This window comes from Carcharhinus amblyrhynchos, chromosome 2 (genome assembly GCF_965287045.1).
Source record: "Carcharhinus amblyrhynchos chromosome 2, sCarAmb.v2.hapA, whole genome shotgun sequence".
In the NCBI taxonomy this organism is placed as follows: Eukaryota; Metazoa; Chordata; class Chondrichthyes; order Carcharhiniformes; family Carcharhinidae; genus Carcharhinus; species Carcharhinus amblyrhynchos.
Window position 1 is genome coordinate 131,504,195 of NC_137325.1, and position 14,699 is coordinate 131,518,893.

At 44.0% G+C, this 14,699-nt stretch overlaps 1 protein-coding gene across 3 annotated transcripts in view; it reads left to right on the forward strand.

The window, feature by feature from the left end:
- lmbr1 (limb development membrane protein 1) overlaps positions 1-14,699 on the forward strand; it is a 226,494-nt gene that overhangs the window by 193,036 nt on the left and 18,759 nt on the right. The gene's annotated exons all lie outside the window — the stretch shown is intronic.

Sequence of the window (14,699 nt, forward strand, 5' to 3'; positions counted from 1 at the left end):
TGCGCCGATCACATCAACACCTACCAATTTTCAGAAGGCGTTTGACAAGGTACTTCACAAGAGGTTATTGCAGAAGGTCAGGGGACATGGCGTTGGGGGTAGGGTGTTAGCGTGGATAGAGGATTGGTTGTCAAATAGGAGGCAGAGAGTGGGGGTCAATGGGTGCTATTCGAATTGGCGGTTGGTGACTAGTGGGGTGCCCCAGGGGTCGGTGCTGGGGCCTCAGCTATTTACCATTTATATAGATGATCTGGAGGAGGGAACCGAGTGCAGGGTGTCGAAATTTGCTGATGACACCAAGACTGGGGGAAAGGCAAATTGTGCGGAGGGTGTGGAGAGTCTGCAGAAGGATCTAGATAGGCTGGGCGAATGGGCCAGGAAATGGCAAATGGAATTTAATGTTGGCAAGTGTGAGGTGGTCCACTTTGGTAGGAAGAATGGTAGGAAGGACTATTACTTACGGGGCGAAAAACTGCAGCAGGCGACGGTGCAGAGGGACCTCGGGGTCCTTGTGCATGAGTCGCAAAAACCCAGCTTGCAGGTGCAGCAGGTGGTCAGGAAGGCGAATGGGATGCTGGCCTTCATAGCGAGGGGGATTGAATATAAAAGTAGGGAGGTCTTGCTGCAGCTGTATAGGGCATTGGTGAGGCCGCAGCTGGAGTACTGTGTGCAGTTTTGGGCGCCGCACCTGCGCAAGGATATTTTGGCCCTGGAGGGAGTGCAGAGGAGGTTTACTAGGCTGATACCGGAGTTAAGGGGGTTGAGCTATGAGGAGAGGCTGAATAAACTAGGCTTGTACTCGTTAGAGTTTAGAAGAATGAGGGGAGATCTCATTGAGACGTATAAGATGATGAATGGGATGGATAGGATAGAGGTGGAGAGACTCTTCCCGCTCAAAAAAGACAGTAGGACTAGGGGGCACAGCCTCAAGATAAAGGGGAGGCGGTTTAGAACGGAGTTGAGGAGGAACTTCTTCACTCAAAGGGTGGTGAATCTCTGGAATTCTCTGCCCGTTGAAGTGGCGGAGGCTGCCTCGCTAAACATTTTTAAGCGGGTTGATGGGTTCTTGATAAGAGAGGGGATTAAGGGTTATGGGGAGAGGGCGGGAAAGTGGAACTGAGCCACGACAGATCAGCCATGATCTTATTGAATGGCGGGGCAGGCTCGAAGGGCTAGATGGCCTACTCCTGCTCCTATTTCTTATGTTCTTATCTATAGACCTATCTATAACCCCCAAACCCATTAAACCCCATATACTCATCCAGAAGTCTTTTAAAAGACCCCAGCGAGTTCGCCTCCACCACCACAGACGGCAGCCGATTCCATTCACTCACCGCCCTCTGAGTGAAAAACTTACCCCTAACATCACTTCTGTACTTTCCTCCCTGCACCTTAAATCTGTGTCCTCTCGTAGCGACCATTTCAACCCGGGGAAATAGCCTCTGAGAATCCACCCTATCTATTCCTGTCAACATTTTACAAACTTCTATCAGGTCGCCTCTCAACCTTCGTCTCTCCAGGGAAAAGAGTCCCAGCTCCCTCAACCTAACTTCATAAGGCATGCCTCCCAGTCCAGGCAACATCCTTGTAAATCTCCTCTGTGCCCTTTCAATAGCTTCTACGTCTTTCCTATAGTGAGGCGACCAGAACTGCGCACAGTACTCCAAATGAGGCCTGACAAGGGTCTTATGAAGTTGCAGCATTACCTCCCGACTCCTAAACTCAATCCCTCGATTTATGAAGGCCAGTACACCATACGCCTTCTTGACCACCTCCTCCACCTGCAAGGCCGATTTAAGAGTCCTGTGGACCCGGACCCCAAGATCCTTCTGCTCTTCAACACTACTAAGACCCCTGCCCTTGATAGTGTACTCGTTCATCCCGTTGGTTCTGCCAAAATGGACGACTACACATTTATCCGCGTTGAAGTCCATCTGCCACTTCTCCGCCCAGTCCTGCATCCTATCTATGTCCTGCTGCAACTTTTGCCATCCTTCCAGACCATCCACAACACCACCAACCTTCGTGTCATCAGCGAACTTACTTACCCATCCCTCCACTTCCTCATCCAGGTCATTTATGAAAATGACAAACAGCAAGGGTCCCAGAACAGATCCCTGGGGCACTCCACTGGTGACTGACCTCCATTCAGAAAAAGACGCATCCACAACCACTCTCTGCCTTCTGCAGGCAAGCCAGTTCTGGATCCACAAGGCCAAAGGCCCTTGGATCCCATGCCCTCTCACCTTCTCAAGAAGTCTTGCATGGGGGACCTTATCAAACGCCTTGCTGAAGTCCATGTACGCTACGTCCACGGCACTTCCTTCGTCAATGTGTTCAGTCACATTATCGAAGAACTCAACTAGGCTCGTAAGGCACAACCTGCCCTTGACAAATCCATGCTGACTATTCCTGATCATGTCAAACCTCTCCAAATGGTCGTAAATCTTGTCCCTCAGAAGCCTCTCCATCAGCTTACCAACCACTGAGGTCAGACTCACCGGTCGGTAATTTCCTGGGCTATCTCTGTTCCCTTTCTTGAAAATAGGAACTACATCCGCAATCCTTCAATCTTCCGGAACCTCTCCCGTCTCCATTGACGACGCAAAGATCATCGCCAGGGGCTCTGCAATCACTTCCCTCGCCTCCCACAGTATCCTTCAGTACATCCCATCCGGTCCCGGCGACTTATCTATCTTGATAGAATTCAAAAGTTCTAACACATCCTCCTCCTTAATATCCACGACTCAATCTTTTCCATCTGCTGCAAATCCATAGCAAAATCTCCCAGATCAGCTTCCACTGTGAATACTGAGGCAAAGTACTCATTAAGCACCTCTGCCATTTCTTCTGGTTCCACACAGACCTTTCCCCCTTCACCTTTTATAGGTCCTATCCCTTCTCTTCTCATCCTTTTACCTTTCACATATTTATAGAAGGCCTTGGGATTCTCCTTAATCTTACCCGCCAAGGTCTTCTCATGACCCCTTCTGGCTGTCCTAATTTCCCTTTTAACCTCCTTTCTACAGTCCTTATACTCCTCAAGATCCTTAACCTCTCCTAGTTCCTTGAACCTTTTGTACACCTTCCTTTTCCTCCTGACTAGGTTCAACACAGCCTTCGTGCATCACGGTTCCTGCGACCTACCAAAACCCCCTTGTCTCATTGGAACGTTGTCATGCAGAGTTCCAGACAAACATTCCTTGAATATCCGCCACCTTCCTTCGGTACTTTTCCCTAAGAACGCCTCCTTCCAGTTTATTTGTCCAAGTAACTTCCTGACTTCTTCATATCTCCCCTTACTCCAGACAAACACCTTCCTAGCCTGCCTGATCCTATCTCGTTCCAATGCAATTGTGAAGGAGATAGAATTATGGTCACCATTCCCAAGATGCTCTCCTATCGAGAGATCCATCACCTGCCCTGGTTCATTTGCCAGTACCAGGTCAAGTACAGCCTCTCCCCTCGTAGGCTTATCCACATACTGTGTCAGGAAACCCTCCTGAACACACCTAACAAACTCCTCCCCATCCAAACCCCTTACCCTAGGGATATTCCAGTCGATGTTTGGGAAATTGAAGTCTCCCATCACGACAACTCTGTTATTAATACATCTCTCCAGAATCTGTTTCCCTATCTGCACTTCAACTTCCCTGTCACTATTGGGCGGCCTATAGAATACACCCAGCAAAGTTTTCGACCCTTTGCTGTTCGTAACTTCCACCCACAGAGACTCTGTAGATAGTCCCTCCACGGCACCCTCTTTCTCTGCAGCCATGACACTGTCCCTGATCAACAGTGCCACTCCACCACCTCTTCTGCCACCCTCCCTGTCCTTCCTGAAGCATCTGAAACCTGGCACCTGAAGTACCCAGTCCTGTCCCTGAGACATCCAAGTCTCCGTAATGGCCACCATTTGGTTTACATTTACTTCATCAACCCCTTTTAAAATTTTGTATGCCTCAATCAGATCCCCTCTCATCCTCCTAAATTCCAGCAAGTATAAGTCCAAACTGTTTGATATCTGCACATATGCCAATCCTTTCATCTCTGGAATCAATCTGATGAACCTTCTCTGAACAGCTTCCAATGCCACCACATCCTTCCTCAAGTAAGGAGACCAAAATTGGACACAATACTCCAAATGTGATCTTACCCTATACAATTGCAACAACACTTCCATTCTCCAGTCTCTTTGTAATAAATGCCAACATCCCATTTGCTTTTTTATTTCTTGCTGCACCTGCATACGAACTTTGTGATTTATGAGCATAGACACCCAGATCCCTTTGCCTGGACACATTTTGAATCTGCTTTCCATTTAGATAATTTGTCTTTCTGTTGCCAAAATGGATAACCTCACACTTATCCGCATTACAAAGAACAAAAACAGCCCAGAAAGCAGGCCCTTCGGCCCAACGAGCCCATGCCGCCATTTTAACATTACCAGACCCCCTCCACCCATGATCCTTATCTCTGCTTATGGCATTCTACATTGAGGGAAAACTAATTTAGGGACAATTTATTACCTCCAATCAGCCTAATAGCACATCTTTGGGGTATGTGAGGAAACCGGAGCGCCCGCAGAAAACCTACGCAAGCACGGGGAGAATGCGTGAACTCCCACAGACACCGGCCCAAATCCATGTGTCTGCACAGCAAACAGTGATAGTCACTGAACTGTTGTGTTGCCCAGCATCTGGTCCAGTTTAAGCGTACGCTAACACATGAAGTACTAGGCTATTCTTGAACATCCAAGAGCAGCCCATGTACGACCCATCGCGTGTATGCCCCTTGTTGGACAACAAGGTGGACCGACTTAAAACCTGTGAATTAAAAGAGAAAAACATTAGTATCATTCCACATCCTTATACATTACCAGGGACGTCCCAAGGCTACTGAACCTTACTTAAAACAATCTCCTATATCCTTCCATCTCCAACCCACTCATGTGCCTGTCTAAGTAACTCTTAAACAACTCCAGCGTGCCTGCCTCCACCACCTTGCTTGGCAGAGCATTCCATACCTCCACTACCCTCTGAGTGAAGGACTTCCCTCTAACATCCGTGTTGTACCTCTCCCCCCTCACTCTAAGCCCGTGGCCCCTCCTACTGTGCGTTTCTAACATAGGAAAAAGCTTACCACTGTTTACTCTATCTATACCCTTCATAATCTTATATACTTCTATTAGATCTCCCCTCAGTCGCCGTCTTTCAAGGGAAAACAGCCCCAATTTGCTCAATCTTTCCTCATAACCCAGTCCTTCCATACCAGGCAGCATCCTGGTAAACCTCTGCACTCTCTCCAGGGTCTTCACGTCTTTCCGGTAGTAAGGCGACCAGAACTGGACGTAGTACTCCAAATGCGGCCTAACCAACGTTCTATACAACTGCAACATTAGACTCCAGCTCTTACACTTTATACCACTTCCTATAAAGGCTAACATACCATAAGCTTTCTTCACAGCCTTCTCCACTTGTACTGCCACCTTCAAAGACTTGTGCACTTGCACCCCCATGTCCCGCTGCGTTTCTATACTCTTTATAGGTCTACCCTTTATCGTATAACTCCCCCCTACATTATTTCGGCCAAAATGCATCACCTCACATTTATCAGGGTTAAACTCCATTTGCCATATATCTGCCCAATATACCAGCCCATCTATATCCTGTTGTATTGCCAGACACTGCTCCTCACTGCCTGCCAATCCAGCCATCTTAGTGTCATCTGCAAATTTGCTGATCACACCACTTACTCCCTCTTCCAAGTCATTTATATACAGTACAAAGAGAAGAGGTCCCAGTACTGAGCCCTGCGGCACACCACTAGTGACAGACCTCTAGCTAGAAAAGGACCCTTCCACTACTACTCTCTGTCTCCTGTCACCAAGCCAGTTCTCAACCCATCGAGATACCTGGCCTTGTATTCCATGAGCCTTAATCTTTTCAACCAACCTACCATGAGGGACTTTGTCAAACGCCTTATTGAAATCCATATAGACGACATCAACGGTTCATCCTTCGTCAACCGTTTTTGTCACCTCCTCAAAAAATTCTACCAGATTCGTAAGGCAAAACTTCCCCTTTACAAAGCCATGCTGCCTATCCCTAATCAGATTGCAACGCTCTAAGTGCTCATACATCCTATCCCTAAGAATCCCCTCCATCAACTTGCCTACCACTGACGTCAGACTCACCGGCCTATAGTTACCAGGGTTATCCCTCCTACCCTTTTTAAACAACGGTACCACGTTCGCTATCCTCCAGTCCTCTGGGACCTCACCTGTGTCCAAAGAAGAGACAAAGATTTGCATCAGAGGCCCAGCAATATCATCTTTCGCCTCGCTAAGCAGCCTAGGATAAATGCCATCAGGCCCCGGAGATATATCAGTTTTAATGCTACCTAAAAGCCCTAACACTTCTTCCCTCGTAATGGATAGTTCTTTCAATTGGTCTACAGCTCCCTCGAAGACTGTACCAGACATCAAGCCCCTCTCCTTTGTGAATACCGACGCAAAGTATTCATTCAGGATCTCCCCCATTCCCTTGGACTCTAAGCACAATTCCCCTCCTCTGTCCCTGAGTGGACCGATTTTTCCTCTAGCCACCCTTTTGTTCCTAACATAGGAGTAAAACGCCTTTGGATTTTCCTTAATCCTACCTGCCAAAGCCATTTCATGCCCCCTTTTTGCCCTAAACGCCATCTGCCAAATTTTGGTGTATTCCCCTAGCCCATTTCCATCTGTAAAATCTTCATATCCTCTTCACTGCCTGCTTTCCCAGGTATTTTAGTTTCATCTGCAAATTTTGCTGTTACGCTCTGCCCCTGTTTGCAGATCATACATATATTGTATATAAATAAAAAATGTATAGATTGTAAACAGTTGAGGTCCGAGGATTAATCCCTGCTACACCCTGCCCATTACATTTTGCCAGCCAGAGAATGGCCCATTTAACCTGACCCTCTGCTTTTGGTCAGTCAGCCAATCCTCAATCCAATTTAGCACTCTACCTCCCAGTCCCCTGCAATCTCATCTTCTGGATCGGTCTTTTATGTGGCATCTTGTCACATGCCGTCTGGAAGTCCAGATAGACCACATGCACGTTCCCCACTATCCACCTTGCTGCTTATGTCCTCAAAGAACTCGAGCAAGTTTGTCAAACATGACTTTCCCTTTAAAAAAAACCATGCTACAATGGTGGATTGAGCTTGTCTTTCCAAATGCTTATTCATCTGCTCCTTAATCGTCAATTTCAGTAACTTCCCCAGGACAGAGATCAAGCTAACCAGCCTGTAGTATCCTACTTCTTGCCTCTTTACCTTTATGAATATAAGTGTCACATTAGTGTGCTTCCAATCCGCTGGTACCTTGCCAGAATCCGAGGAATTTTGAAATGTCACATTCCACTGACTCTGCTGCCGCCTCATTTAATACCTTAGGGTACAGGCCATCAGTACCTAGAAACTTATCCGCCCTTAATCCCATTAATTTATTCAAAATCTCCTGCCTAGTGATGGCTATTGTAGCAAGTTCCTCTGCAGTTTTTGGAAAAGCTTTATTATTCTCTACCGTGAAGACAGAGGCAAAGTACTGGTTTAGTGCCTCCACCATCTCTGTGCTCCCTATTAATATCTCACCAGTATTGTCCTCCAGAGGGCCAACATTTACTTTAGTTATTCTCTTCCACTTTGAATACTTATAGGATATTTTGGTATCTGCTTATATGTTATTATTAAAGGAAAGCAATAAGGTCTTTGTTGGCAGAATTTTTTTCCAATCTGTTCGTATTTATTATCCCAGCCATTTATGGAAAGTGACTGGCCTGGATGGGATACCCAGACGGGCACTCAGCTCCTATAAGGATCAACTGGCGGGGGTATTTATAGACATCTTCAGCTTCCCTTTACAACAATCTGAGGTACCTATCTGCTTCAAGAAAATGACCATCATCTCAGTACTAAAGAAAAGCCAAGCAGCATGCCTTAATGACTATCGTCCAGTGGCTCTGACATCCATCATTATGAAGTGCTTCGAAAGGTTAGTCATGGCACAAATCAGTTCCAGCCTCTCGGACTGCCTGGATCCACTACTGTTTGCCTACCACCGCAACAGGCCCACAGCAGACACCATCTCCCTGGGCCTGCACTCAACGCTGGAACACCTAGATAACAAAGATACCAATGTCAGACTCCTATTTATTGACTACAGCTCAGCCTTCAACATCATTATTCCTACAAAATGTATCTCCAAACTCCGTTTGGCTCCTCACTCTGTGCCTGGACCCTGAACTTCCTAACCCACAAACCTGCAATCAGTAAGGCAGCAACACTTTCTCCATGATCATCCTCAACACTGGTGCCTCACAAGACTGTGTTCTCAGCCTCCTACTATGCTCTTTATATACCTATGGCTCAATTTTCAAGTTTGCTGATGACACCATCATAGTGGGCCGGATCTCAAACAATGACAAGACAGAGTGCGGGAATGAAAGAATCTGGTGAACTGGTGCGGTGACAATGTCAATAAAACGAAGGAGATTGTCATGAATTTCAGGAAGTGTAGAAAAGAACATACCCCTATCTACATGTTGGGGATGAAGTAGAAAGGGTCGAGAGCTTCAAGTTTCTGGGTATCCAGATCACCAACAACCTGTCCTGGTCTCCCCCATACTGACACTATAATTGAGAAAGCCCACCAATGCTTCTATTTTCTTAGAAGACTAAGGAAGTTTGGCATGTCAGCTACAACTCTCATCAACTTTTACAGATGCACCAAAGAAAACATTTCTGGTTATATCAGAGCTTGGTATGGCTCTTGCTGTGCCCATGACTGCAAGAAACTACAAAAGATCATGAATGTAGCCCAATCCATCATGCAAACCAGCCTCCCATCCACTGACTCTGTCTGCACTTCCTACTGCCTTGGCAAAACAGCCAGCATTATTAAGGACCCCCACACACTCTGGATATTCTCTCTTCCACCTTCTTCCATCAGGAAAAAGGTACAGAAGTTTGAGGTCACGTACCAACTGACACAAGAATAGCTGTTGCCATCAGACTTTTGAATGGGCCTACCTTGCATTAAGTTGATCTTTCTCTACACCCTAGCTATAAATGTAACACTACATTCTGCATTCTTGTTTTCTTGTCTATGAACAGTATGTTTTCTCTGTATAACGAGCAAGAAACAATACTTTTCACTGTATTCTAATAGATGTGACAAATCAAGTCTTTATTGCCAATTTTGTATTCCTAGGTTCAGTTGAGATTTCAACATGTAGCTTCACGTTTATGAGAAGGCCAGTGGTTTAAGGTTGAGAGAGCCGCAGAATTTAGCCTTTCGCTCATCCCATTAACCCATAAGAATTTGAAGCTTGATCTCTGTGATTTTATGTATCTGTACACATTCTGGGTGTACTCTTCAATTCCTGAATTTGAAGATTATTATACTTGTGTTTAACCAGCATCATAGGTTTTGTTCGCAACTGTATGCGTTCTCTTGAGTGAAAGTTTTTTAAAATCTAAAACTCTTGACTTTATGGATGGCTGGTTGATTGTTTATTTAATTTGGTCATAACACTTTAAAATATTGCAATGGGGGCATAACTAAGACAGGCAGCACTAAATCAGCTGTGGTTGTACGCACAAATATAAATGAGTTGACAATTGGTGACGTGTATAAGGCCTATTCTATATCATGCAAAATACTCGGTTTTTCAGACCATCTGCAAGTGAGCTAAATGGAATGATTTCAAAAAGCATTTTTGTTGGGTTTGAGAGTTCGGGATGATTAATGCTCTGGTAATTCTGGTTTTCCTTATACTGCTTTGGTGCAAATCCGTTTGCAAGTTGAATGACAAGGAGAGTATGTTGGATTAACTAGAACCTCAATTGTTAGTCATGTTCCTTGAAGGTAGTACAAACATTGTGTACAAAGCTTCCTACCTTTCAGCTAAATGCACATTACTAAAATACATCCAATAGGGAACTGAGGAGAATCCAGATAGTGACTAGAGTGTGGAATTCAATACCACAGGGAGTAGTTGAGGTGAATAACATAGATATATTGGCCAAGATCTTCTAGTTTCCAGATTGTACATCTGGTTTCCAACAACCTAAGATGTGCATCGGGACCCTGTGGAAGTCCTGACACACTGATTCTCCATGGGAATTCCTCGTGAAGTTTGAATTTCCAATGGTAATTTCCCTGCTCATCAGGACCTTTAACCAAAGTCTCTGGCTCTGAGTGACTCCAATCCCACTCTCATTCACTTTTTTTGGTCTTCAGTTGCACAATGATCATGGGCCTCTGTTGGATGCATTGTCACTAGCGATCACCATTCATGCTTCCAGTGGCAACAGTGATGAGCTGAAAGCATTGAGTTGGCAGCTTGTTATGACCTCCATTACCAGGGATCTCAGTTGTGGGGAAGGCCCATCGGTGGCCATGTAACTGCCTGAAGGGCACTTAATTTTGTCAGGTTTCCTTCACAGAGCTGAGTTCCCCTATTGGTGTGTGAGACCCCCGTTGACCCGAGAAAATTCCAGCCTTAATTTCCTAAGGATTAAAAAGATGCGCACACATCTTACATACATGGATGGAAAATTCACCAATTTCAAAACAAAATATTGTCTTCATTCCATGAAATGGAATAGATTATTGGCATTAGATACCTCCAAGTAATGAGGGTTTCTGAACATTCTAATGCTCTAATATCCATTACTGTTTAAAAAAAAATATATACTTCACATGTGAAATAGGGTAAGCTTTTTCGGGGTGACATTCTTAACTTATCAACGTGCTCTAAAATATTCGTTTGTCTTGATCTTTTGGAGCTGCGTTTAAACATTTGCCTTAGAGCTTTGTATTGAATTCAAGTCCCAGCAGCAGCTGACACTGCCAACCGCTTATTAAAAATAGCATCACAACTTGGCCTGCATGTTTGATGGGGTGCCAGAAAACTGACAGTTCACACTCAATCATGTACTAAACTTTCAGTTACCTACTCAGCAACTTGCAAAGCATCATGGTCACAGAGATAGAAGCAAAATATTGTAGATGTTGGAAATCTGAAGTAAAAAGCAAGGCTGTGATTTTCTAGTCCTACCCACTGATAAATGTATAATTTGCCGGACCAACAAAAGATCTGTTGACTTCAGACGGGACCAGATTGTTTTAAATAATCAACAGGCCTGGCAGCATCTGTGGAGAGAGAAACAATTTTGAGTTGAATACAACTGGACTTCAAAACTGGGAAGGTAGTAATGGAGAATAGAGTTTTGGTTCTTTATCAGGTACTGTTCCTACCCTAATTTTTCTTTTGGACATTTCTGACTTTGATACCCGTCCGTCTGGGGAGATGATGGACTGTGTCTAGGGTACATGTCGCCTTCAACTTTTGGGCAAGGCTGCTCATGTTCTGCTGTTCACATTCACTCTGGACAAATGTAAATACTGTGGAGGCTGGAACCTGAAAAAAGAACAGAAAATGCTGGAGAATCTCAGCAGGTCTGACAGCATCTGTGGGGAGAGAATAGAGCCAATGTTTTGAGTCTAGATGACCCTTCGTCAGAGCAAAGAGAATCAGCAGAGGTTTATATTATGAGAGTGGGGATTTTAATTCTTGCTTTAGAATTGTTCCATTTATTTTATGTTGCCTCTTCTCAAGTGCCTCATTTCACTCTGTGCTAATTTACATCTGCCATATGTCTGCCCATTCCCCAGTCTGTCTGTGACCTCTTGAAGTCTGTTACAATCCTCCTCATTGTTTTCTACGTTTCCAGTCATTATGTCAACTGTAAGCTGTGAAATCGTTCTCAAATTCAAGCTGCAAATATGAGAGTCAGCATGGATTTATCAAAGGAAAAACATGTTCGACAAATGTTAGTATTTTTGAGGGTGGAGCTAGCAGGCTAGGTAGGGGAGAACCAGTGGGTGTGTCCTATTTAGATATTGGAAAGCATTTGTTAGCATGCCATTCAAGAGGTTGTTATACAAGAGAATATTTGTTTGGGAGAATTTTTATGAGCATGAAATGAGGATTAATTAACAGACTGAAAACAGTGTGCATGAATAAACATGCCATTTTCATGATGGAAAGGTATGACTAGTAGTGTTAGTGTCTCAGTTATTTATGATCTATATGACTGAGACAAGGGAAACACCCGTAATGTATTCAAGTTTGCTGGTGATACAAAGCTTGGCAGCAAAGTTACCCATGAGAATGTAAAAAGGCTGCAAAGATGAAGAGATTGGCAAGAAGTTGGTAGTTGGAGTATAATTTGGGGAAGTGCGAAGTTATCTATTTCAATCAGAAGAATGGGGAAACAATGTTTAATTGTTAAGAGGTGAATAAATGTTAAAAGGATCTTGGGTATCTTTCTACCTGGGTCATAGAACTTGAACATGTAGGGACAGTAAGCAGTTAAGTAGGCAAATAGTATTTCAGCCTTTATCTCCAGGACAGTTGGAGTTGAAGAGTAAGGAAGTCCACTGCAACAACAGTGGCTTTGGAGAGACTGAACAGCATAGGGTACTGTGGATAGTTTTGGTCTCCTTACCCAAAAAAGCATATACTTGCCCTTCAGGAGGTGCATTGAATGCTTAGTAGATTGAAAATATCGACATAAAATATCGAGAACAGGCCTATGTTCTTTGGAGTTTAGAGGAACAGGAGGTGATCTATTGAAACATGTATAAAGTTCTTACAGGGCTTGATAGGTTAGCTGCCAAGAGACTGTTTCCCTGGTTGGACTGAGTAGAACTGGGAGTCATAGCCTCAGTATGAGTACTCAGCCATTTAGGAGTGAAGTGAGAGGTATCTTCCGTCGAAGGGTGGTGAATTGGGCTGCAGGGAGCCACAGATGCTTAGTTGATGAATATATTCAAGACTGGAATCAAAAGATGTTTGAGCACTGAGGGAGTTGAGCAATTTGGAAAGAAATAAAGTGGAGTTCATATTGGCATTTAGCCATTATTTTATTGAAAGTAGAACGGTCACGAGGAGCTGTATAGCCTATTTCTACTTGTGCTGTTATATCAAGAAGAACAATTGACCTTCTACTGACCCCTGAGGGACACCACTGTCTACATCCCGCCTGCCTGAAAAACTGTTCACCACTATTCACTGCTTTCTGTCATGCTATCTCTGCTCTTTTAATCTCAAATGTTTCAGTTTTGCATAAATCTTTTAAATCTTATTTCATCAAAAGTCTCTGTAAGGTTCTTATACACAACACCAACCACACTACCTTCACTAACCCTCTTTGTTCGTTAATAGCGTAACAGTAATTTGGGGCTGTGATAACTGGATCAGACTTGGTAGAAATTCCAGGATAGATATGAAATAATTAAGCTGCCTTTTTGTGTTTCTATTAAAATAAACTTGTATATTTTAAAAACCTGAGCATGATGTACCAATATTTCACTGTTTACCCAAACGAATATATACATTTCACAATAGAAATTTCATCATGTGAGCTTGAGATGATTTTTTTATACATGTTGAGATGTCCACATGTATGTTTTAATGTGACTATTTTAAAGCATTAACAGGTTCAGGATCCTACAATTATAGTTTTGCTGCCTCATTTATTTTTATTACTGACATTTGTTTTATTTGAAAGTAGTGGTAGTTATGGCCCAGTATATTCTTAAACATTTACATTATGGAGGGATTGACATTAAGTGCTCAGTTCTAATTTTGTCATAATCAAATAGCAGGATCTCAAGTTGATTTATCAAGGGAAGCCATTCCGTTTTGTTAAATGCCACCGAGCAGCTCCCACATGTTTGGTATATGGAAGTTAGTGTGCAGCATTTTAATAAAAGCTATTTATTTTTGACATGAAATTCATTCAGAAAAAGATTTGCTCTCTCTATGGCCTAAATGGATCAAGACATTACCATAACCTTTAAGTTATGGAGACTTAATGAGAGAATTTATTTGGCTATAAATGTGAGCAGGAATCTGTGCTTTAACGCTGTATCTCGTATTAGTCACATCAAATGTGAACCTAGCATGGGTACTGATATTTGTTTTTTATGAACCTGCACGCTATATCCAAATCGAATTGTCGGCCAGGGAAGGGTAATGGGTTAGGTTAAGTGTTAGGTATTTGTACAGCCCTTTTCAGGTTATAGCACTTGTGACCGTGATGGGAATGGAGGTGGAGATCATGTCCCATGCAGAGTGTTGTGAAAGCGCCGCGATAAGGAGTTGTTGGAGGCACAGGCACACCTTGTGCCTCCAACATCCCCAGAGGGACGTAGATAAGCTGCAGAGCTGGGCTGAGAGATGGCAAATGGAGTTTAATGCAGAAAAGTGTGAAGTGATTCACTTTGGAAGGAGTAACAGGAATACAGAGTACTGGACTAATGGTAAGCTACTTGGTGGTGTGGTTGAGCAGAGAGATCGTGGTGTCCATGTGCATAGATCCCTGAAAGTTGGCACCCAGGTTGATAGGGTTGTTAAGAAGGCGTACGGTGTCTCAGCTTTTATTGGTAGAGGGATTGAGTTTGAGCCATGAGGTCATGTTGCAGCTGTACAAAACCCTGGAACGGCCTCACTTGGAGTATTGCGTACAGTTCTGGTCACCGCATTATAGGAAGGATGTGAGAGGATTGGAAAGGGTGCAGAGGAGATTTACCAGGATGTTGCCTGGTATGGTGGGAAGGTCTTATGAGGAAAGGCTGAGGG